Source organism: Somniosus microcephalus, chromosome 20, assembly GCF_052327205.1.
Source record: "Somniosus microcephalus isolate GS21.2 chromosome 20, FLI_Smic_1.0, whole genome shotgun sequence".
NCBI classification, from domain to species: Eukaryota; Metazoa; Chordata; class Chondrichthyes; order Squaliformes; family Somniosidae; genus Somniosus; species Somniosus microcephalus.
In genome coordinates this window covers 15,665,004-15,687,996 of record NC_141006.1, presented here as the reverse complement: position 1 = coordinate 15,687,996, position 22,993 = coordinate 15,665,004, and the positions used below count along the sequence as shown (strand labels likewise).

General features: G+C 46.6%; 1 protein-coding gene across 10 annotated transcripts in view; it reads left to right on the top strand.

Moving 5' to 3' along the window:
- LOC147103064 (adhesion G protein-coupled receptor B2-like) overlaps nt 1-22,993 on the top strand; it is a 1,231,153-nt gene that overhangs the window by 505,687 nt on the left and 702,473 nt on the right. The gene's annotated exons all lie outside the window — the stretch shown is intronic.

The following is a 22,993-nucleotide window of genomic DNA, read 5'->3' as shown; positions in this document are numbered from 1 at the left end:
GGAAGCTAAAGGGATTGAAGGTGGACAAATCCCCAGGGCCTGATAACATGCATCCTAGGGTACTGAAGGAGGTGGCCCTAGAGATAGCGGATGCACTAAGGATGATTTTTCAGAATTCATTAGACTCGGGAACAGTGCCGATGGATTGGAGGGTAGCTAACGTTACCCCACTATTCAAAAAGGGGGGTAGGGAAAAAGCAGGTAATTACAGACCTGTAAGCCTTACATCAGTTGTGGGCAAAATGCTGGAGTCCATCATTAAGGATGAAATAGCGGAGCACTTAGCAAATGGGGACAGGATAGGACAGAGTCAACATGGATTTACAAAGGGTAAATCGTGCTTGACTAATCTATTGGAATTTTTTGAGGGAGTAACTGGTAGAATAGATGGGGGAGAGCCAGTAGATGTGGTGTACCTGGACTTCCAAAAGGCCTTCGATAAGGTCCCACATAAAAGATTAGCATGGAAAATTGAGGCTCATGGGATAAAGGGGAAAGTTTTGGCGTGGATAGGGAACTGGCTGTCAGATAGAAAACAGAGAGTTGGAATAAACGGCTCATTTTCTGAATGGCAGGCAGTAACAAGTGGGGTACCACAGGGATCTGTCCTGGGCCCCCAGCTGTTCACAATTTACATTAATGACCTGGATCAGGGAGTCGGATGCAGCATTTCCAAATTTGCAGACGACACTAAACTAGGAGGGGGGGTGGGCTCAGAGGAAGAGACCAGGAAGCTCCAGAGCGATTTGGACAGACTGGGCGATTGGGCGGATAAATGGCAGATGCACTATAATGTGGACAAGTGCGAAGTTATCCACCTTGGGTGCAGGAACGGGAGGGCAAATTATTATTTTAATGGCAATAGATTGGGAGAGGGGGAAGTACAGAGAGACCTGGGTGTTCTTGTACACCAGTCGCTGAAGGCGAGCATGCAGGTGCAACAGGCGGTCAAGAAGGCAAACGGTATGCTGGCCTTCATAGCAAAAGGGTTAGAATGCAGGAACAGGGATACCTTGCTGCAGCTGTACAGGGCACTGGTGAGACCACACCTCGAGTACTGTGTACAGTTTTGGTCGCCTCATCTGAGGAAGGATGTTCTTGCCATGGAGGGGGTGCAGCGGCGATTCACCAGGCTGATACCAGGAATGGCGGGAATGACCTATGAGGAGAGACTATGTAGTTTAGGGATGTACACACTGGAGTTTAGAAGATTGAGAGGGGACCTCATAGAAGTGTATAAAATTCTGACAGGTCTAGACAGACTGGATGCAGAAGGAATGTTTCCCTTGGCGGGTGAGAACAGAACTAGAGGACATAATTTAAGGATAAGGGCTAAACCATTTAGGACAGAGATGAGGGGGAATTTCTTCACTCAGAGAGTGGTGAACCTGTGGAACTCATTGCCACAGAGGGCAGTGTACGCCAGCTCATTAAATATATTTAAGAGGGAATTAGATATATTTCTACGGGCAAAAGGGGTTAAGGGTTACGGAGAGAAGGCGGGGACGGGATACTGAATTAAAGGATCAGCCATGATCTCATCGAATGGCGGAGCAGGCACGAAGGGCCGAATGGCCTACTCCTGCTCCTATCTTCTATGTATCTATGTATCTATCAAAGGATCATGATGACAAATTTTTGAACAACTTAATAAGATAATTTTCTTCATTGGGGAAGATTTCCTCTGTTCACTATTTGTAGGTACAAATAACAAAGAGAGGAAATACTTTCCAGTATATGTTCTGCTCCTTTAACCTCTTAAATGTTGCTTTAAAATATATGCACAGTATGTTATTAGTATGTTGTATTACAGGGACTTCCACAGTATATTACAAAACAGGTCCAATGAATTACCTGTAGATGTATGGTACACTACAAGCAGACATGATATGATATGGCGCATTTGCAGGTAAATGCACATTGTATTACAAAACAGGTAAAAGTCTGGCGCATGACATGTACAAATATAGGTACAATATCTATTTAGCTATTTATTTATGTATATAAAAATGGTTTGTCTAGCACACATTTTGTCCATCATACTCCAGACATCATACATTGCTACAGATGCAAGTAATCTTAAAAAAAAGAAAGCAAGCCATTACTTAATGCTTCTGACCCGCAGCCTGAAACTTGCAAGCATTTTCCAATCTGCACCACCACCAAACACATCTTCCCCTCCCCTCCCCTTTCAGCATTCCGAAGGGACCGCTCCCTCTGTGACACCCTGGTCCACTCCTCAATCACCCCCAACAGCCCCTCCCCTTCCCACGGAACCTTTCCATGCAAGCGCAGGAGATGCAGCACCTGCCATTTTACCTCCTCCCTTCCCACTGTCCAGGGCCCCAAACACTCCTTCCAGGTGAAACAGCGATTTACTTGTACTTCTTGCAATTTGGTATACTGTATTCGCTGCTCACGATGCGGTCTCCTCTACATTGGGGAGACCAAACACAGATTGGGTGACCGCTTTGTGGAACTCCTCCGTTCAGTCCGTAAGCATGACCCTGAGCTTCTGGTCGCCTGTCACTTTAATTTTCTGCTCCACTCCCACTCTGACCTCTCTGTCCTCAGCCTCTTACACTGTTCTAATGAAGCTCAACGTTACGCTCGAGGAACAGCTCCTCATCTTTTGCTTAGGCACTTTACAGCCTTCTGGACTCAACATCGAGTTCAACAATTTCAGATCGTAACTTCTGCTGCTATTTTTTTAGATGGCAACTGTTGATGATTCTGCCATTCCCATTTGCAGCATTTAACCAATACTGCCTTCCACCCTTTCACAGAACGTCCCTTTTATTCTTTCCTCCCCTCCCCCCTTCCCTGCCTCTGCACCTGCTTAAAATCTGTTACATCTCTAACTTTTTCCAGTTCTGCCGAAGGGTCACAGACCTGAAACGTTAACTCTGTTTCTCTCTCCACAGATGCTGTCTGACCTGAGTATTTCCAGCATTTGTTGTTTTTATTCCAATTCTCTTACCAAACAATTAAACTCTGATTCATCTGAGGTTTTGTTTACTTAACAACAATTTTTTGATCTAAAGAGGATGCAGCTTTACTGTAGCAGTCGAATAATAATACTTTGTTTATTACATGTTATAACACTCTTCAAAAAAGTTGGATATCATCTAACTTATTGTGAGCAGTACTAGATACAAAAATCTTGCATCTAGCAAGGGTTACACTCCAAATGTCTCACAGCAGACATTGCACTTACAGATACAAAACAATCTGAAAAAAGAGAAAGAAAGATAGCCTTTTACCCAAAGCCTAAAATTTGCAAGCAATTTTCTCACCTCTAATTGTCATTAGCTACAATTATACACAGGGTGTAGTTGAGCAGTGGCCTTTAAGGGACAGACCAGATTAGCAGCTAAACATCACACTCCAGATACTGTACCAGATAACCCATAGCAATGTGATGGGAGCTCTGCTTTTGTACATATAAAAGTCTTGCATTTAGTGTGTATCCATAATACTCCAGACATCACACTCCAGATGTCACACTACAATGTATCAAACTTTGTTCCAGATGCAAAACAAGAGAAAGAAACCTGATAACGGTTACAATTGTCCTCTAATTGACAACGAGCTGACGTGCAGTTACAATTACCCGGATTTGCCTTTTTAGACTACTTCCCACTTGAGCAGAGACTTTAAAATGATGACTGGTTTAGCAGCTAAATGCTGCAGCTATGCTCCAGATCTCAGATTACCCGTGAGTGAGCCACATTACTATGATATTAAAGGTGTATATTACAGATGTGATAATATAGTATTTTAGCATACAGGTACACATACACTATTATCTTAAGTAGTGAAGAAACATTCCGGTCTGTATGTTTCCCTAATTTTTGGCTGTTTACATAAATCTTGGTCCTGCAATTGGTTTGAATAGTTGGCATACTGCACTGAGTGATGGAATATGAATAGCTTACCAGTTCGTCAGAACATATGAGCACAAGAACGTATGCAGCAAAAGAAGATGTTTGGTCCCCCAAGCCTGATCCAGGCACTCCTGTGGCAACATGTGCTCTTTGAGCTTGCCTTTGATGCTGATGTTTTTTGTCTATCAGAGTCTTGGGCAGAAATGTGAACATAATATTCATTGCTCGGCATTTTACTATTACCCCAGTACTCCTTAATAATCTCACTTTGTGTTGATGACATTTAAAGATGTCACATGTAATACTTTCTGGTTGGCTTAATCTATTCCAAAATATATGCACACCCTGCAATTTATCTGAAAATTTGAGATGGAGGTGGGGCCGTTTGGTTGACATACACAAAACTGTTTTCAGATGGGGCAGGACAGGGTGATTGTCATGGTTCAAATTCAACTTTGATAAGTAAAGCCAGTTGAGTAAATCAGAATTATTCAAACATGTTTTGGACAATCCACACATAGCTGGCACTAAACCCAAATTCAGGAGTCTCCTTCCAACTTTTAGTGTCAAAATTCTTCTGCATGTCGTGAGTGCAGAAAATGGTATTTTAGCAGATTTACAAATCATTTGTGAATTGGGAAGGCGGGGGGGGGGGCGTTGGAAAGATAAGTACAATTTACTAAATTTATTGTGACACATTAAGCAAACGATTGTTCACTGTGAAATAGTCAGCATAGAAATGTGCACTGTGAAATAGTCAGCCTAGGACTGTTCACTGTGAAATAGTCAGCCTAGGACTGTTCACTGTGAAATAGTCAGTCTAGGACTGTTCACTGTGAAATAGTCAGCCTAGGACTGTTCACTGTGAAATAGTCAGCCTAGGAATGTTCACTGTGAAATAGTCAGCCTAGAAAATGTTCACTGTTAAATAGTCAGCCTAGGAATGTTCACTATGAAAGTCAGCCTAAGATTGTTCACTGTTAAATAGTCAGCCTAGGCGTGTTCACTGAAATACAGGAAAAGTTCTGATATCCGGCACCGACGGGACCGAGCTGCTGCCGATCTATCAAAACTTCCGGATAGACCAGCGCTAATGTTGAAGGATAGGAGGTTTTCATCTCCATATCTGACAACAAACACTGTTGCTTAGCAGCAGCTTGTAAACACTCAGCCCGTACCTTGGAAGCGTCTCTGAAGCTGTTGCTAAGCTACAGAGACGCTTTCCAGAGCCTGACTGTTAAAAAAAAATGCTAGGAGAAGAAAAAAAACCTAACCAAAACGGCTGCTGATTTCTGCCGTTAGATCGAGGTTTCCGGGCATACAACCTCCGGATAAACCAAAGTTTCCTGTAGTCAGCCTAGGAATGTTCAGTGTGAAATAGTCAGCCTCGGAATGTTCAGTGTGAAATAGTCAGCCTAGGAATGTTCACTGTGAAATAGTCAGCCTAGGACTGTTCACTCATTTTGAAATAGTCAGCCTAAAACTGTTCACTATGAAATACTCCACTTAGGACTTTTCATTATGAAATACTTAGACTAGGAATGTTCACTACGAAATAGTCAGCCCAGGACTGTTCAGATTTTCTATGTGTATTTCTGCGTTTTATCAGGGAGAGGGCTGATAGAGAAGTGGAATGGAGTAATCTGCTTTTCACTCCATGATTATGCTGTCCAGGGTCAGGTGCAGCATGGATAAAATGCAATGCATAGAGAATTCTCTAAATTAACTTGACAAAGTACTTCAACCCATAACCTCAGAAGATGACTACCCTCCCCTCGGCATAAGTGACACATTTCTCATCTGTGACGCAGCTGCCTAGATGCAGTAAATTAGTGTGTGCCAGGCAGCAGAAGCACAGTGATGGAAGCAATCATTTGGCAAGGCTGAGGTATTCTTTAGACATTATTTATAAAATTCTTCTAAAGTTGAGCCTCGAATGTTTATCCCTTTTTTTCACGAGATAAATGTGATTCAGCTGAGTAAAGGCAAATGGCGCCAGCACATTTTAATTTAGTTTCCTGAAAGTGTAAATCCCCTTGTCATATATTCTTTTCTTCTGCCTCTCAAATAAATCCCTGTTGATACGGCAACCCGATAGCTCCAGAGAAGACATCTCACTTTGCAGTCCAAGTTCCAATCTTCGGGCTGCCTGACGTTCTCTATAATGTTAACGTTTGTCACTTGTTTGGAAAGCTGATACAGGGAGCACCTCTCAATAGTGAAGAATTTGAGTCAAACTGTCGACTTGGTTGGGTGGAACAAGGAACAATTGGTGAACAATGTGTGAAACAAATCTTATAATGGCCATAAACAAATAGACAAATATATTAATAAATGCAGAAACTAAGCTTGATCAAACACAATCTTTTCACTGAATTGTTTCCATCTATATAGTTATTAGAAAACTTATAAATCTATAATGTAATATTGTACAAGTGCAGTGTGTCTTAAATGTTGCTAACCACATGACACCTTAGACTAATCAGATCATTGGAACAAAACATCAGTATGTTTTTGACCAGTTTGATCATTCTCATTTCTCCCCTTCATTAATCATCCTGGGCATTTTACCTACTCTGCTTACTCCCAGATCATTGATTCTGTGCCTACTTACAGCTTTCGATCCACTCCCAGGCACATTTGAATGTTTCATAGGAATATACAGCACTTCACTTTTTCCCTCCTTCCCGCCCAGGCCCACTTAAGGCTAAAGGGTTCAAGGGATATGGGGAGAAAGCAGGGATAGGGTACTGAATTTGGATGATCAGCCATGATCCCATTAAATGGCGGAATAGGCTCGAGGGGCCGATGGCCTACTCCTGCTCCTATCTTCTATGTAAGTGCTCCAGTTCTGCCTGAACACCATGCTTCCCCTGAGGTCCTGCCCGAGCACTCTAGATGGACTGCCTTCCTCCCTCGCAACAGTTTAGCGGTGGTCTCACTCGCACTATTCTCACTGTCACCATTCATTCTGCTGTTGCTCATCCAGCTACAGGCCTCACTCCCCAAGTTGGGGGACAACGGGTTGCTGCTGTACATGAGGAACAGACAGGCTCGTTCAGCTTTGGGACAGAAAATTAGATCGTCCCAATGTTGATTGTGCATATGTACTCGCTAAAATGAGCACTTCTGGCCTGCAACAGTGCTCTGTTATGTTCCTGACTCTTGACTGTCTTTGTCCTCAACCACAAAGAAGTCAGTGTTACAAATGCTTTCCCCTCTTTATCACCGCCTGCCTTGTATCTTTGGCCCTCCAGCCTGCTCTGTATCCATAGCACTGAAGCCCATTGGGCACCTATTATTGGATTATCGGCCCTATACTTTCTGTTCTAAAAGCTGCTTTAGGTAAAGTACTCCATTTCCTAATGACCCTCTGTGTGAAAAACATTATTTTAACTTAGATAAGTTGGAGAGAGATTTCTGTAATACTTGCTTCAGATCATTGTCACCTCACAGATTGATACAGTCGGAGTTTGATAACAAAGTGGGAGGATTATAATGGGAGTGACAGGTTACAAAACATGTTTCTGGACATGATGATGGTGTGCTACGTGACCCAAATGATTAAGGAACCTACAAAGGGTGAGGCAACATTAGACTTGATACTGTGTAATGACCAGGTAGCGTTGGACCAAACTACAGTTAAAGAGCATCTGGGAAATAGTGACCATGATATGTCAGAGCTTAGCATTGGGCGTACAGAGGAGGGGTGTACTGCACAAAGTTTCAATTTTCAGAAAACAGATCTAGATGGAAGGAAGAACTAGCTGAGGGCAGTATACTGGGCAGACTTTTAAAAAAGAAGCATACAGAGGAAAAATGGAATACATTGTTGTCAGTGCAAACTTGGAATGAATTGCAGTGGAGAAAAAAGGAGATTGATGCGGATGACACGGGCTTTCCTGAAGTACAGATGCACATGTAGATCAGAGGACAGGGATGAATAAAAGAATAAATTTAGGAATTCAACTGACTAGCAGAGCCAAAAAAGAAAACAAGATTGGGATTGTTGGGAGAATAAAACACAATGTGAAGGGCTTTTATAAATCTATCCATAGTAAACAGGCAATCAGGGAACTGCAGAACCCCTGAAGGACACCAAAGGGGGTATTATATCAAGTGACTAAGGAATGGCAAGTGTTATAATTGAATTCTTTGGCCCCGATGTTTATGGGGAGGCGGGGAGGGTGCGGCTGAGGCCGAAAACAACCGAAGAACCTGACAAGGCCAGGGACGTAGAGATCCTGCCGACCGTAATGGCAGGACCTCATTAACATTTTGTAGGTCCGTCTCCTGCCCAGCAGCCGGCCAAATGGACAGCCTGGCTGGCGGTGGGAGGGAACACCAGTGGCAGGAGGCTGCAACTGGGGACTCTTATGAACGGTCCCTGGCAATTGGGAGCAGGGAAAGGCCGCAATTGGGAGGGTTGGTGGGAACTCGACAATTGGGGATGGGGGAGGTCGGCAATTGGAGCTGTGAGGAGGTCAGCAATCGGGGCTTGGGGGAGGCTGGTGATCTGGGCCAGGAGAGGCTGAAGGCTTCCTTGAGGGGCCTGGAGGGATCATTCCTGGTCCTGCTGGTCCACAAGGAGTGCTAAAGGAGGCACTTACCTTGTGGAGCCGGCAGCTCCTACTTCTGTTTCACTGATGTGTTTTGTGACCCCCTAGGAAACCTGTGCAGCCTCAATAAATTTCAAATAGGGCTCCCAATTGCACTGTGGGAACTCGATTTAAATATGTTAATTAAGTGCCCCGCCTCTCCACAGCGGGACACTCGGATGCCCCGCTATCCGCCACTGTAAAAATGGTGGTGTGCACGGCAGGTCGGGGTCGTATTGCGCGTATTTCACTTTTTAACACCCCCCCCGACCTTCTCCCACCCGTCATGGTGGGGTGGAGGGCACGAGGTTAATATCGAGGCCTTTGTGTCTGTGTCTGAGAATTGGGGGAATCAAAATAGGTCAGCGAGGACAGGATTGATGGGTAAGCAGCACTTAATGCAGGATTGAGCTTTATGCAGCTAGCAAGTGTTTAGAGCAAACTCCAGTGTCACCTCATTGGAACAACCTCTCTCACCATTGACAGGTCGCTTCTGTCATCTCAACCTCACCTGCCATCTATTCCATCAGCATCGGTGCCCTTGAAAAAATCTCACTTTGGTCCTTAGAATTGCACCATGATCAGCCCCAACACCAGCATCACCAGGCACACCAGCAGCACAAACAACCACACCAACCTTCTCCGCAATCAGCTGGTACTGCACAGAAGACAGGGCATCAGCACCCATGCACATTGCTGCCTGGGAGGCCAGATTTACTTCACTGGACACTGTACACCCTGGCTGCCACATGATGCGCCAGGTTGGCACCACCCCACACCAACACCATAAATCATCCCTACAGTGCCCAAGCCATTCCTTTCACACTCATCACCATTGCGGGGGTACCGTTATGTCTCACTATTCACTGCAACTCACTAAGTCACTTCCAAAGGTGCACACAAATCTGTCCAAGAACGCAAAGTGTTGAAAATAAAGATTTCATTGTTTGACAGCACATTAACAGAAACTTCACATGAACATTAGCTAAAACGGCAAGTGCCTACCCTTGTGTGTTGTTAATTGTTATGATTGGACTAGGATGAAGGTGAGTGTGAGGGGTGGCTAGTGAGATGGAGAAGTGATAATATAGATAGAGAGGGATGGATGGAGGTGCAAGGTAAGTTGGTGTGAGTCAGGATGTGCAGGAGCAGGGTAGGGAAGGCAGAGTGATGGGGATGTGATGAGTGGCACAGCAGGATGAGGTTGAGTGTGGTTTTGCAGTAACATTTTGTGATCTACTGAGATCATTGAAATGTTTGTGCCACTGCAGCCTGGTTCTCCTAACGGCATCCCTGCTTGTGTCCTCCTGGGCAATGTGCAACCAGGCTGTGTTGATCTCCTGGGGAGGTCTCTTCCGCCCATGGGAAGGGAAGAGAACCTCCCTGCGTGCTGTGACTCCCTCCATAAGCATAAGAATGGAGTCATGGGAGAGCCTGGTTGCAGCCGTGCACTTCTGTGCAGTGCTTGTCAGTGTTTGCAGCACCTCAATGCTATAAAACACTGACAGCAGAACTGTCAAAATCAATTTGCGCATGGTTTATTTAAGGAAACTGGCTGATGACACGTCATCAAGTGACGTCATCAGACCCACTTTCTTCAGTTGGACAGGAAACGCGCTGGGCGGGCTTAACAAGTCCAATCAACGTAAAATCATTTTATAGAGCAGGCTGGAGCAAGCAGTGGGGTCAGGACCCATCACCGACCCTGGCCGCACCGGACCCACCTCAGTAGGCTTAATTGCGGCCAATATCACTACAACTCAGATTTCTGATCTGATAGCATTCAGAATAGAAGACTTGGGGAAGATTGCAGTGGATAGAGAGTTTGACGGTCACTGTTGAGAGAGAAGTTGCCTACAAAGTGACAACTGTTTTCTTGTATGCTATCCAAGAGTATGAGAGTAGTTAGAAGAGCCTCCCCAGATATGAGAGCAGGATTCAAGTCTTGGATGGACTTCTATAGAATTAAGAACTGTTGAAGAGAAAACTGCTTAGCATGAAAGAGGAAACAGATATTGTTGGAGACAGCTTTAGCAACAGAGGAGATATTGGAATTCCATTAAAGCTCAAAGGACTTCGTGAGTCCAAGAATATTGTTAGATAAAGAAAGGCGATGGGTGGTGCCATCTAATATAAGAGTTGCCAGTAAGAGATGCCGAAGAAGTTGTGGGGAGGATTTTGAACTTCCGCCCAAAATGAGCACGATGTTAGCAGTACAATTTTAAGATTCAGGCTTCATTTCAACATTATCGGCTAGCTCTGGGTGCCAAGCAGGCAGAAAATCAGCATGCTTCTGCACAAAGCCAAACGGCAGGGAGGACCTGTTGTAGTGGGGGGAGCAGATCCTGGAAGTTGGGGGGGGGAAACTCGCCCTATCCCCAATAAAATCTTTTAAAACCCCCCAAAACTTAGCATTTTCTGAGCGGCCTGCTTTAAGGACTGTTGATTAGGATGCACAACACCTGATACAACTGGGATTACCATGCATGGTGCCATGCTCCACCTATTTTTACATTAAAATTGTAATCAGATTACTGCAAGAGGTGTAGGACAATTTACATATTTAAACAGCCTCCTGCCTGTTTTGGGTAGGAGTGTTGAGCACCCTTTTGCATGCTTGCCTGAAAATTGAATCAGGCGGACCAGTGGGTGTTGAAGGTGCTCACCAGATCTTCCTTTGCCAGTTGTCCATTTTTCAGGTGTGAAACAGTCATTGAAAATCCCCAAGTGTTTGAAGATGAATTCTCTTTGTGCTTCAGTTACAGCATTTTTGTTTATGGTTCAAAAGGTTGGTTCTACTCCATACTATGGCTTGAGTTCATAATCTAGGCTGATACTCCAGTTCAGGCCCGAGGGAGTTGTAGTGCCAGTCTTTGAATGCAGTGTTAAATTTAGGATCTGCCTGGTGATTCAAATGGATGTTATAGGTCCCATGGCACTATTCAACGAAGATCAGGGTGTTCTCCTGGCATTTTGGCCAAATTCCTCCCTCAACCTATTCCACCAAAAATCCAATTAACTTATCCTTCATCTCATTCCTGTTTGTGGGCTGTTGCTTGTGTATGGTAGCTCATTTATTTACTTACATAATATGGGAGCTATTATGCACTTTTCACAAAATTTATTGTTTGGAGTGCTTTGAGACATTTTGATGTAATAAAGGCCCGCATAAAACATGATTTATTAAGATTTAAAGAAAACAAAAAATTCAATGCCTCATCGAAGGGCATGGAGAAGATTAAGATGTCGTGATTCCACCTTGCAAGATAAGTGGAGATTGTGGGCACTGAGAATGTGCAATCTGAAGGAAATTAATGAATAGGGAGTGGAATCATCGGCAAAAGAGTGGTTGGATTGGATGATGAGTGGAGAAGGTTATTGATAAGAAACAGATTTGGAGAGAGAACAGATACCTTTAGAACCCATGAGTTAATTGAAAAATAATCATAATTTGAGCCATCAACAACAGCTGATATTAAGCAATTTTAGAAAAATCAGTGTTGCTGATGGAAACTTGTTTGGAAGTGTACAGTGCCAGACAATGTCAAAGGCTTTGATCAAAGTGCTCAACAGCAGTGATCCAGAATAACATAACATAGACAACAAGATCACCAGCAACACAGGCATGCTGAAACCACACTGGCAATCATGGACTGGGCTAGAGCTTTAGGGGGTAAAATTGGGTCTCACCCCTTTTGGGGCGCTAACTTCGCCGGGGCGTTACTTTTAGCACCCCGAAAAAATTAGTGCCCCCGCAGCCGAAATTCATAAGTAGTGCCCAAGAGGGAAGCGGGGCGCTACTAGAAGCACCCCGCCTCCCTCTTGGGGCGCTGTGAGGGAATATCGCGGCGCTGCATTACCGCGCCGCAGTACTGCAGGCCTTCCATCCCTTCTTAAAGGGGAGGGGCCTTGCGCAGCGCGACCCGGGGCCCAGCTGGGCCACCAGGGATAGGAGCGCTGGCAAAAGAGCCCGGCATTCAAGAGAAGTGCCGGGATCATGGGGTGCAGCCGGCACTCCACGGGGGGGGGGGGGGGGCTGCAGAGGAGGCCGGGGACGGCAACGGGGGAAGGTGCTGGCAGGCGGCCAGCAACAAAAGTGGCCGCCCAGCACCTTGCCTTTAATTAGCGTCGCCCGGCCACAGTTAGGCCCCCTGACCCTGTCGGACAAAGCGTCTGGCGTAAGTCAGGGGGCGCTACCGAATATCGTGGCCGGGGGCGCTGAGCACGGCGACGACGTCATCGCTGGCGGCACAGTGCCACTAGGTGCTAACGGTTACCGCCGCCGCTAACCTCCTGCTGAATTTTGCAGGAAGCGTTGGCGGCGCTGCGCGCAGGTGCTATTTGCTTTGCGCCCCGTTAGCGCCCTAAGAAGGTGCTAACAGGGAGCGCAAAGCAACCGAATTTTTCCCCCTTGAAGTTGATGGATAATTTGATAGTGAAGACCAGTTTCTATAACTATAGAATGTATCAATGTAAGGGCTGCAGATTAAGAGTAAAAGGGATCATATTTCTTAAAGATGGAAATAGAGTTAACCGGGAATAAGAGAGCTTGTGGGATGACTATTGCGAGGGTTGAGTTTGGAGGCACAGATATTGAGGATGTTGGGAGGGATACCATCAGGGGCAGAGTGCTTACCGAAGTCCAGAGAACAAAGGATTTGACAGACTTTGTAGACTAAAACTTGATTCTTGCTATGATGTTTAAATAATATTGTAATGGGAGATTTTTTATAAAAATCACCCAGATTACAGTTAGATGAGAAAAATGAATTAAAAAGATCACTTTTCTCTAGGTGAGGCAGCAAGTTTCCATTTATGATCATTACAAAATAGAACCATAATGTGGTGTATAAGTTACTGTCTCACACTGATGTGATTTAGGCACTAGAATATACTGTACAATGCATATACCTGTATTTGTATGCCCCTTATAATAAAACAGGCCTTATTGTTTTGAGCTGTATATTTTGTGGTCCTACCTTACAATTAGAATAGCATGCTTACCACATTATCCCATACCAACCTCACAATTTTACAGTGGCAGGGGAGAGACAGTAGGGCAGAATGAAGAAAGGAGAAGATGGTAGTGAAACAGCAAGAGATGACCTCAGGAGAGTGAAATAAAAAGTGGAAACATTGGTTTTAAACAGAGTAAAAGTAAACAAGAGAGAAAGTGACCAGTGTTGGGAGAAAAATGAAACTGCTCATATGAGATGAAACAAGAAACAGAGATGATGAAAGTCAAAGCTGAAAGGAAAACTGAAGAATAAAAATTTACATAAAATTTTGAGAATATTAAAGACTAGGCATGTTTACATTTACTATTAGAATTTAACTTGAGGTCTGTAGTTTAGAGTTCATAGGACATAATTCTGTTGTCAAATCCCGATAACTTTTTGAGTGAATTTTTGTGCTTATCATATTGAAGGATTTTAATGTTGGGGAATGGACCACTTTCCATTTCAACACCCAGGGGGCGATTTTCCCAGCCCCGAGGAGGCGGGTTTGGAGGCGGGACTGATGGCAAAAACTGAGGGCAGGTTCGGAACCCGCCTCCAACACGCCTCTGTGAAATTTTGCCGGAGGCGAGTTTGATGGGTGTGATTCGGTCCCGCCTCCATCAGTCGGGAGAGGTAGTTAAGATCCTTAAATAGTAGTTAAGGGCCTCTATAATCCTATTTTGACAGGCCTTTGTTATTTTGCCACATTTTGTGCATGTTGCACGACCCTCCTAAACCACGCCAGCTAATCCTGGCGGGTTGACAAGTGGGTGGCCTCCTCACAGCTGCAGCTCCATCATTAAAACGGAGCTTTCATCAGGGATCAGTTGCAGGTGGCAGAACTTTTGTTCCACAGGTCTTTCAGCACTTTTAGCAGGCCTACCGAAGTCGGAGGTGCTGCAACTTCTATCTCTCAACTGTGGGACCTCCTTGGATGATCCTCTCCCTGCTTGGACTGAGCGCTTCCCCAGCAGAGGTATCTGCCAGCAGCATGGGAATCATTTATTTCACCATGGACCTCAGATTCAGATGAGGAGCAGCCACGGCAGCAGCAGAACCAGGCAGCTCAGCAGCAACAGCAGCAGGCGCGCCAACCTCCTGCTCACCCACCTGATGGTGCACAGGGCAGAAGGCGCCAGCGCATGGAAGTACGTCGCCGCAGGAGATACCCCCAACACAGGGTTTACAGACAGAGGATGAGCTACCTCAACATGAGTGAGCAGCAGTGCCAAAGGAGGCTGAGAGTTTTGCGACAGGTTGTCGGAGACATCTGCACACTGCTGCACCAACACCTGGTGCCCAGAGGAGTGGGTGGACACTTTACCAGTGGCTGTCAAAGTCACCACCGCACTCAACTTTTTTGCCTCAGGCTCCTTCCAGGGATCATCAGCAGACATCAGTGACATCTCCCAGTCGGCCACCCACAGTTGCATCATGCAGGTTACCGATGCCCTTTTTGCAAAGGCGCACAATTACATCCACTTCTCAAGAGATCAAGCAAGTGTAACCGCATGTTCAGTTGGCTTTGCAAATATGGCAGGCTTGCCAATGGTGCAGGGCATCAAAGACTGCACACATGTGGCCCTTAGGGCACCCCATCAAAACCCAGCTATCTTTGTCAACCGCAAGGGCTTCCACTCCCTCAATGTACAGCTGGTGTGTAACCACAAGAAAGAGGTTTTGCATGTTTGTGCCAAGTTCTGTGGTAGTTGCCATGACTCTTTCAGCCTGCGGAACTCTAGTGTTCCTCCGCTCTTCAATCCGCCAAACCAACTTAACAGATGGCTCCTTGATGACAAGGGCTACACCCTGAAGCGGCTAATGATGCCGATCAGGAGGCCAGCTAATGAGGCTGAGGAGCGCGACAACACCAGCCACATTTCGACCAGGTCCATCATTGAGCAAACCATTGGCTTGCTGAAGATGCGATTCCGATGCCTTGACAGATCAGGTGGAGCCCTGCAGTATTCAGCAGCCAGGGTCTCCAGAATGGTCGTGTTCTGCTGTGCACTGCACAACATGGCACAGCGTCGTGGCTTGCAGCTTCCTGATGAGCAAGTGGCTCAGTTCATAGTCTCCTCAGATGAGGAGGAGGAGGAAGAGGAGCAGGACTGAGCAGTGGCGTATTGACCAACAGCAGTGGCAGCAGCAGCACGCAAGCACCTGGCTGCCCATGATGCAAGGGATGCACTCATCCTGGCCAGACTTGCATAGGTTGCCCATTGTGGCACATGTGCATGGCTCCTTCTTAACACATGATGGACAATGGACATGACTCTGTGGCCTCCTTTCACTCTGACCACCAAGCCGAAATAACAGATGCCATCATGCCAACAGTTTTCCATCACCTAATTTTAATACAGTCACACAGGAATGACATTTCATCAATAAACAGAAACAATCACCCAATCTGCACACAGATCTGGAAGTTATATCCCTTGCCAGCTGGACCCACACAGCCTTGGTTTCTTTGGGAGGCCTGTTCCTCCCAGATGAGGGGAAGAGCTGCTAGCTGTCGCCCCCTCAACCAGCATACCCAGTGCCTCAGCCGAGAACCTCAGGGAGGCCCTTGACTTGGAGCTGGCCATTCTTCAAGGAGATAAAAGATTGGAGGTGGTACACCATCGATCAAAAACCAGTGGAAGAGCAAAGGCAGCAAGCAGCCCTTAAATGAAGCTGACGTCAGCAGAGGTGAGTTTCAGTCCCAAAGACTAATTGGGCCAAGGGCAACCCACACCTCTGAAATTAACTGACCAATTAGAGGAAAATCGCAATTTTTCCCCACCTGACAGTGGAGGCGGGTTTGGAACCCACCCAAACCGAAACCCGCCTCCATTGGGAAAATCGCGCCCCCAGTATCAGCATCAAGCACTCCCCGAACAGCCAAAACACTATTACACACCAACCGCCTTAACTCTAACATCAAAAGAGCACCCCTACTACACTAGTGAGATACTTATTCATTTTCCACACGAACCATCTTGCGGCCTGTATGAAACTGTCAGTATAGAATTAGGGGAGGTTAGGGGCAGTGTACCCACTCGCAATGTACAGGGCCCTTACAGCCAAGAGACAGGGACAGTGCATTTTATGAAGCTGAACTAGATTAACCTAGTCTCTGAGAGGAAAGGCCAGTGTCTAACATACTGCACCATCCAGTACCCAAATCTCAGTACTTAGGCCGTAAATTTAATTCTGGAGGCGGGATGGGGGTGGGACAGCTGATTTCCGGGTTCTGGTCCCGCTCCCAGCTGCATCCACTCTGCAGATGTGATTTTCCCTTGATTGGCCTTGTTAAGCCCGCCCTGCGGGCTTACCAGCCAATTAACAGGAAGTAGGCCTGATGACATCATTTGATGACATGTCATCAGCCGGTTTCCTTAAAGGGACCACGTCCACATGGATTTTGACAGTTGTTCTGTCAGTGTTTGACAGCATTGAAGTGCTGCAAACACTGACAACCACTGCACAAAGGTGAACACTTGCACCCAGGCTCTCCAATTACTCCCTCCATATGCTTATGGAGGGAGTCACAGCACATGGAAGAGACCTCCCCAAGGCACCAACTTACCTTGCACCTCCACCCAACACTCTCTATCTACTTTATCACTTCCCCATCTCACTAGCCACCTCTCAAACTCACCCTCATCCTACTGCAAGCATACCAACTAACAACACACAAGGGTAGGCACTTGAAATGTTTAGCCAATGTCCATGTGAAGTTTCTGCTAATGTGTTGTCATACAGTGAAATCTCTTTTTCAAAAAGTGCCCCTTATTGGACAGATCTGAGTGCACATTGAGAAGTGTCTTACTGAGTTCCAGTGATTGTTAAGTCATAAATCCCCCGCCGCTTGGTGTCGGGTCAGTTCTCCACTGACAGACTCGACACCTGGGAGACTCGCGTGGAGGCGGGTTGACAGCGGGTTTCCTACCCGCTGTCAATCTTTGCTATTTTGACAGCGGACCCGCTTCCAAACCCACCCTCTCAGCACTATTAAATTCGCAGCCTTAGCGTTTCTGATCACTCATAGCTGAAATGATCTGAAAGAGAGTATTGGAGGTTCATTCGGGATAAGAGACATGTTACATGTGGCTGACTCAATAGATGAATGGAGGAACACCGTGTTTACAAACAAGTAACCCCTCCTGAAGTAATGTGATGCACAATCTCACAAGCTTTAGAAGGGAAGAAAGTGTAGAGGGATAATTTTAGCACAACTCTGCATAACCCAGGAGTAGGGTCTCCCTCCCTGCTAAGCCGCTCTGGTAACATCAGGCATTGCCGTGGAATTACTTCCAAACTACGGTGGGGAGGAGGATGGCATCAGATCAGCTAAGGGCTGCTCTGGAGATACCCTTCAGCTAGGAAACCATGCTACAAGCAGGAAATTCCATGGGGGAAAAATTGGCTAACCCCCCGAAAACAGGCATGGGGATCGCAGTACACGATTAACTCACACCCATTCATTATGTTGCAGGCAGCACAGTAAATTCATGCTGTCTGCTGCTTTACATGGTTGCTGATGCAGCCAGTGCTACCTGGGCTGTTCATTGGCTGCACACATCAGCAGGGGGCCCGATATCGTGAGTGGCTAGCACTACTTAAAGGCAGCCTACACCTCTTAAATGGGAAATAACAACAGAAAACGCTGGAAAAACTCAGAAGGCCAGGCAACATCCGTGGAGAGAGAAACAGAGTCAACGTTTCAGGTCGAAGGCCCTTCGTCAGAACTGAGAAAAAAGCAGGAAATGAAACAGATTAAGAAGCAAGTTTGGGGGCTGGGAAATGGGGGAGGGGATGAAAGAAAAAAAGGGAAGGTCTAGGAGAGGTGAAGAGACATTAAGAGATATTCAAGGCGAGACGAGATGGTAATAGGACAGGTAAAGAAACAAAGAATGGCTCTAGATGAAGTGTGAAATACGCTGGCAGAATGAGAGACAGCTGCCATGTGGGAGAGAAAAAAAAGGAAAAGGCACAAACCAAAAGTGTGGATAAAAAATATGTAAAAACATGATGGGGGCCGAGGTTATGATCTGAAATTGTTGAACTCGATATTGAGTCCGGAAGGCTGTAAAGTGCCTAATCGGAAGATGAGGTGCTGTTCCTCGAGCTTACGCTGAGCTTCCATGGAACAATGCAAGAGGCCAAGGACGGTGAGGTCTGAGTGGGAATGGAGTGGTGAATTGAAATGACAGATGACCGGAAACTCGGGGTCACCCTTACGGACTGAACGGAGGAGTTCCGCAAAGCGGTCACCCAATCTGCGTTTGGTCTCCCCAATGTAGAGGAGGCCACATCGTGAGCAGCGAATACAGTATACCAGATTGCAAGAAGTACAAGTAAATCGCTGTTACACCTGGAAGGGGTGTTTGGGGCCCTGGACAGTGGGAAGGGGGGAGGTATAAGGGCAGGTGATGCATCTCCTGCACTTGCACGGGAAGGTGCCAGGGGAAGGGGTGCTGGGGGTGATAGAGGAGTGGACTAGTGTGTCTCGGAGGGAGCGGTCCCTACGGAATGCTGAAAGGGGAGGGGAAGATGCGTTTGGTGGTGGGATCACGTTGGAGGTGGCCGAAATGGCGGCGGATGATCCGTTGAATGTGGAGGCTGGTGGGGTGAAAGGTGAGGACAAGGGGAACCCTATCATGGTTCTGGGAGGGAGGGGCAGGGGTGAGGGCAGAAGTGTGGGAGATAGAACGGACACGGTCGAGGGCCGTGTTAACCACGGTAGAGGGGAATCCTCGGTTGAGGAAAAAGGAAGACATGTCGGAAGCACTGGTGTGGAAGGTGGCATCGTCGGAGCAGATGTGGCAGAGACGGAGAAACTGGGAGAATGGAATAGAGTCCTTACAGGAGGCGGAGTGGGAGGAAGTGTGGAAAAAGAGGTGAGGGAGGGGACCCGAGTAGGACTGGAACAAAGAGTGTTCCACATATCCCAAGAAAAGGCAGGCATAGCTAGGACCCATGCGGGTACCCATAGCAACACCTTTAATTTGGAGGAAATGAGTGGAGTCAAAGGAGAATGGCATATGGCAGCTGTCTTTCATTCTGCCAGTGCATTTCACACTTCATCTAGAGCCATCCTTTGTTTCTTTACCTGTCCTATTACCATTTCGCCTCGCCTTGAATATCTCTCAATGTCTCTTCACCTCTCCCAGACCTTCCCTTTTGTTCTTTCATCCCCTCCCCCATTTCCCGGGCCCCAAACTTGCTTCTTAATCTGTTTCATTTCCTGCTTTTTCTCAGTCCTGACGAAGGGTCTTCGACCAGAAACGTTGACTCTGTTTCTCTCTCCACGGATGTTGCCTGGCCTGCTGAGTTTTTCCAGCGTTTTCTGTTGTTATTTTGGATTTCCAGCGTCCGCAGTATTTTGCTATCCTCTTAAATGGGAGGTGCATTGTGTTGTGTCCGTGTATAATAAGACACAGACTGCAGGAGAAATGGTACAACAGGTGTTTACTAAACGTGGCTCACACTGGAACTGATCTGTACAGATTACTACTCAGTGCTATATACAGGTGTGGTCACTGCAGGTACTACAGTATACATGAGCTGTAAAAAGTAGTTCCCCTCTTAAAGGTATATACATTACAATTCCTCCCCTTTTCGATTAACTACCATAAAACTCATTTAACAATTAAATATCAAACTAATTACAATTAACACTTTTAACATGCAACATTAGCTGAAAATAGTCTATTTATATATTCAGCCTTTGGGGAGGCTTCCTGATCCTTTCTGGATAGCGCCTTTCCCGAGTTTCTTGCTCTTGGTGCGGAGGCGATTCTGGCCCCCTGTCGTCGGTTGGTTCATCAGCTTCCGATGCTACTGTTTCTGGGGTAGATGCGACCTGTACGTCGGGTTCATCACCAGCTACGTATGGGCGAGGCATGGGGTTGACTTGTTCCTGTGACTCTAGGATCTGGTCAGCATGGCGTCTCACGATGCTCTCCCCAACGTCCACTGTGTACATTAGTGGGCCCTGCCGTGTGCATATCGTTCCTGGCTGCCATTTTCCTGTTCGGTAGTCGCGGGCCAAGACTGGTTGCCCTACATTGAAGCTCCTTGTTGGCTTCTCTTGGATGTGCTGGAATTGCTTACTCTCAACATCTCTTCGTACGTTTGGTCTGAGCAAATCCAGGCGAGATCTTAACCTTCGGTTAAAGAACATCATGGCTGGGGCCTGGTTGGTGACTGCATGTGTCGCATTCCGGGAGGCGAACAGGAAATTGTCCACCTTGTGCTGCAGCGGAATGTTGTCATTGTACATAGCCTTTATTGCCTTCTTAAAGGTTTGTACGAACCTCTCAGCCAATCCATTTGTGGCTGGATGATACGGGGCGGATGTGTAATGCCTTACCCCATTCTTTTTCAAGAACCTCCGGAACTCTTCGGACACAAACTGTGGTCCGTTGTCGGAGCAAATCTGTTCTGGCAAGCCATTCCTGGCAAAAATGGTGCGTAGGACTGCAATAGTTTTCTCCGTGGTGGTGGAGGACATTTTGATGACCTCAGGCCATTTCGAGTGCGCATCCACGGCTATTAAAAACATTGAGTCCATGAATGGACCAGCAAAATCAATATGCACCCGTTGCCATGGAGATGAGGGCCACTCCCATGGGTGCAGAGGGGCCTGTGGTGGTGCATTTTGGACTTTCTGGCATCCTGAGCAGCTCTTGGTCAGGTCCTCGATTTGTTTATCGATTCCCGGCCACCACACATAAGCCCTGGCTAGGCTTTTCATTTTTACCCCTCCCAGATGACCCTCATGAAGCTCATTGAGCACTCTATCCCTTAACTTGGGTGGAATTACCACTCGGGATCCACACATCAAGGTCCCCTGGCACACTGACAGCTGTTCTCTCCTGTTCCTGGGACTAGGGACAGGGTCAGTGGCAAATGCTTGGAAGCTAAGCAGAGCCAGGCCTGGTTAGTATCTGGAGGAGTGACCATCAGGGAAGACCAGGTGCAGAAGGTCACGGAAAGAGCCCCGAGAAGGGGCAGTTGGTGAGAAGGTCACGGAAGGAGGAGCGGCTGGTCAGCAGGCCCGGGCGTTGGGCTGAAGATTGTCGGACAGGAGGAATGGTGGAAATGGAATGGCGGCACGCAGCGGCTTTGCTTCTCCCAGTCATGGGAGCTTGCAAGATCACATTTCGTTATTCATGTACTTGTGCAATGACAATAAAAGTTGAATTATTATTATTCCTTGTCGAGAATGCTGGCAACAGTGAGTCGCCATGTGCTGGCCATCCCTTCACCGTCAAATCATATACCCGAGACAATGTCGGGTCATTTCGGGTTTCCTTTTCGATAGAAGCATTAGTTACTGGTAGGTATTCAACTATAGTCGAATGGAATATTTTGACAGGATCCACTGCTGGTGCTTCCTCCGCAGTAGGCAGTGGCAGGCGTGATAGCCTATCAGCATTTCCATGCTGTTTCGTGCCCTTATATTCAATCTCATAGTTGTGCGCCCCTAGAAAAAGTGACCATCTTTGTAGTCGTTGCGCAGTCATCACCGGAACGCCCTTCTTCGGATTAAAAATGGAGACAAGAGGCTGGTGATCAGTCAGCAAGGTGAATTTATGCCCGTGCAGATAGTGATTGAACTTTTTCACTCCCCACACTAGGCTGAGGGCCTCCCTGTCAATCTGGGCGTAGTTACACTCGGCTGAGGTTAGTGATCGTGACGCAAAGGCTATTGGCCTCTCTGAGCCGTCCGAGAATTTGTGCGACAGCACCGCTCCAATGCCGTAGGGTGACGCATCACATGCCAACCGAATTGGTAATGCTGGGTTGTAATGGGCCAATACCTCTTTCGATGTGATTAGTGTTTTGCTCTTCTGGAAAGCTCGTCTACATTCGTCACTCCACTTCCATGGCACCCCAGTTTGCAGTAGGGTGTTCAGTGGGTGTAGTATTGTAGACAAATTTGGCAAGAACTTATGGTAGTAGTTTACCAGCCCGAGGAACGACCTCAGTTGTGACACATTTTCCGGTGCTGGAGCCTTGACTACTGCCTCAATCTTCTCTGGGGACTTATGTAACCCCTCTTTATCGATAACGTGGCCACAATACGAGATCTGTTTTCTAAAAAACTCGCATTTGGGGCGGTTAGCTCGGAGCCCATATTCCTGCAATCTAGTGAGCACCTGCTCCAGGTTGGCAAGGTGATCACTGTCATTTTCGCCCGTGACCAGGATGTCGTCCAAATAACACTGGGTCCCTGGGATCCCTTGCAGGACTTGTTCCATTGCCCTCTGCCAAATAGCCGGAGCTGATGCTACCCCGAATACTAGCCGGTTGTATTGGTAGAGACCTTTATGGGTGTTGATTGTGAGGTATTTTTTTGATGCTTCTTCTACCTCCATTTGCAGATACGCCTGGGCCAGATCAATCTTAGTGAAGCGTTTCCCTCCAGATAGCGAGGCGAAAATATCTTCAATCCGCGGAAATGTATATTGTACGGTGTGAAGGACCGGGTTCACTGTTACCTTAAAATCCCCAC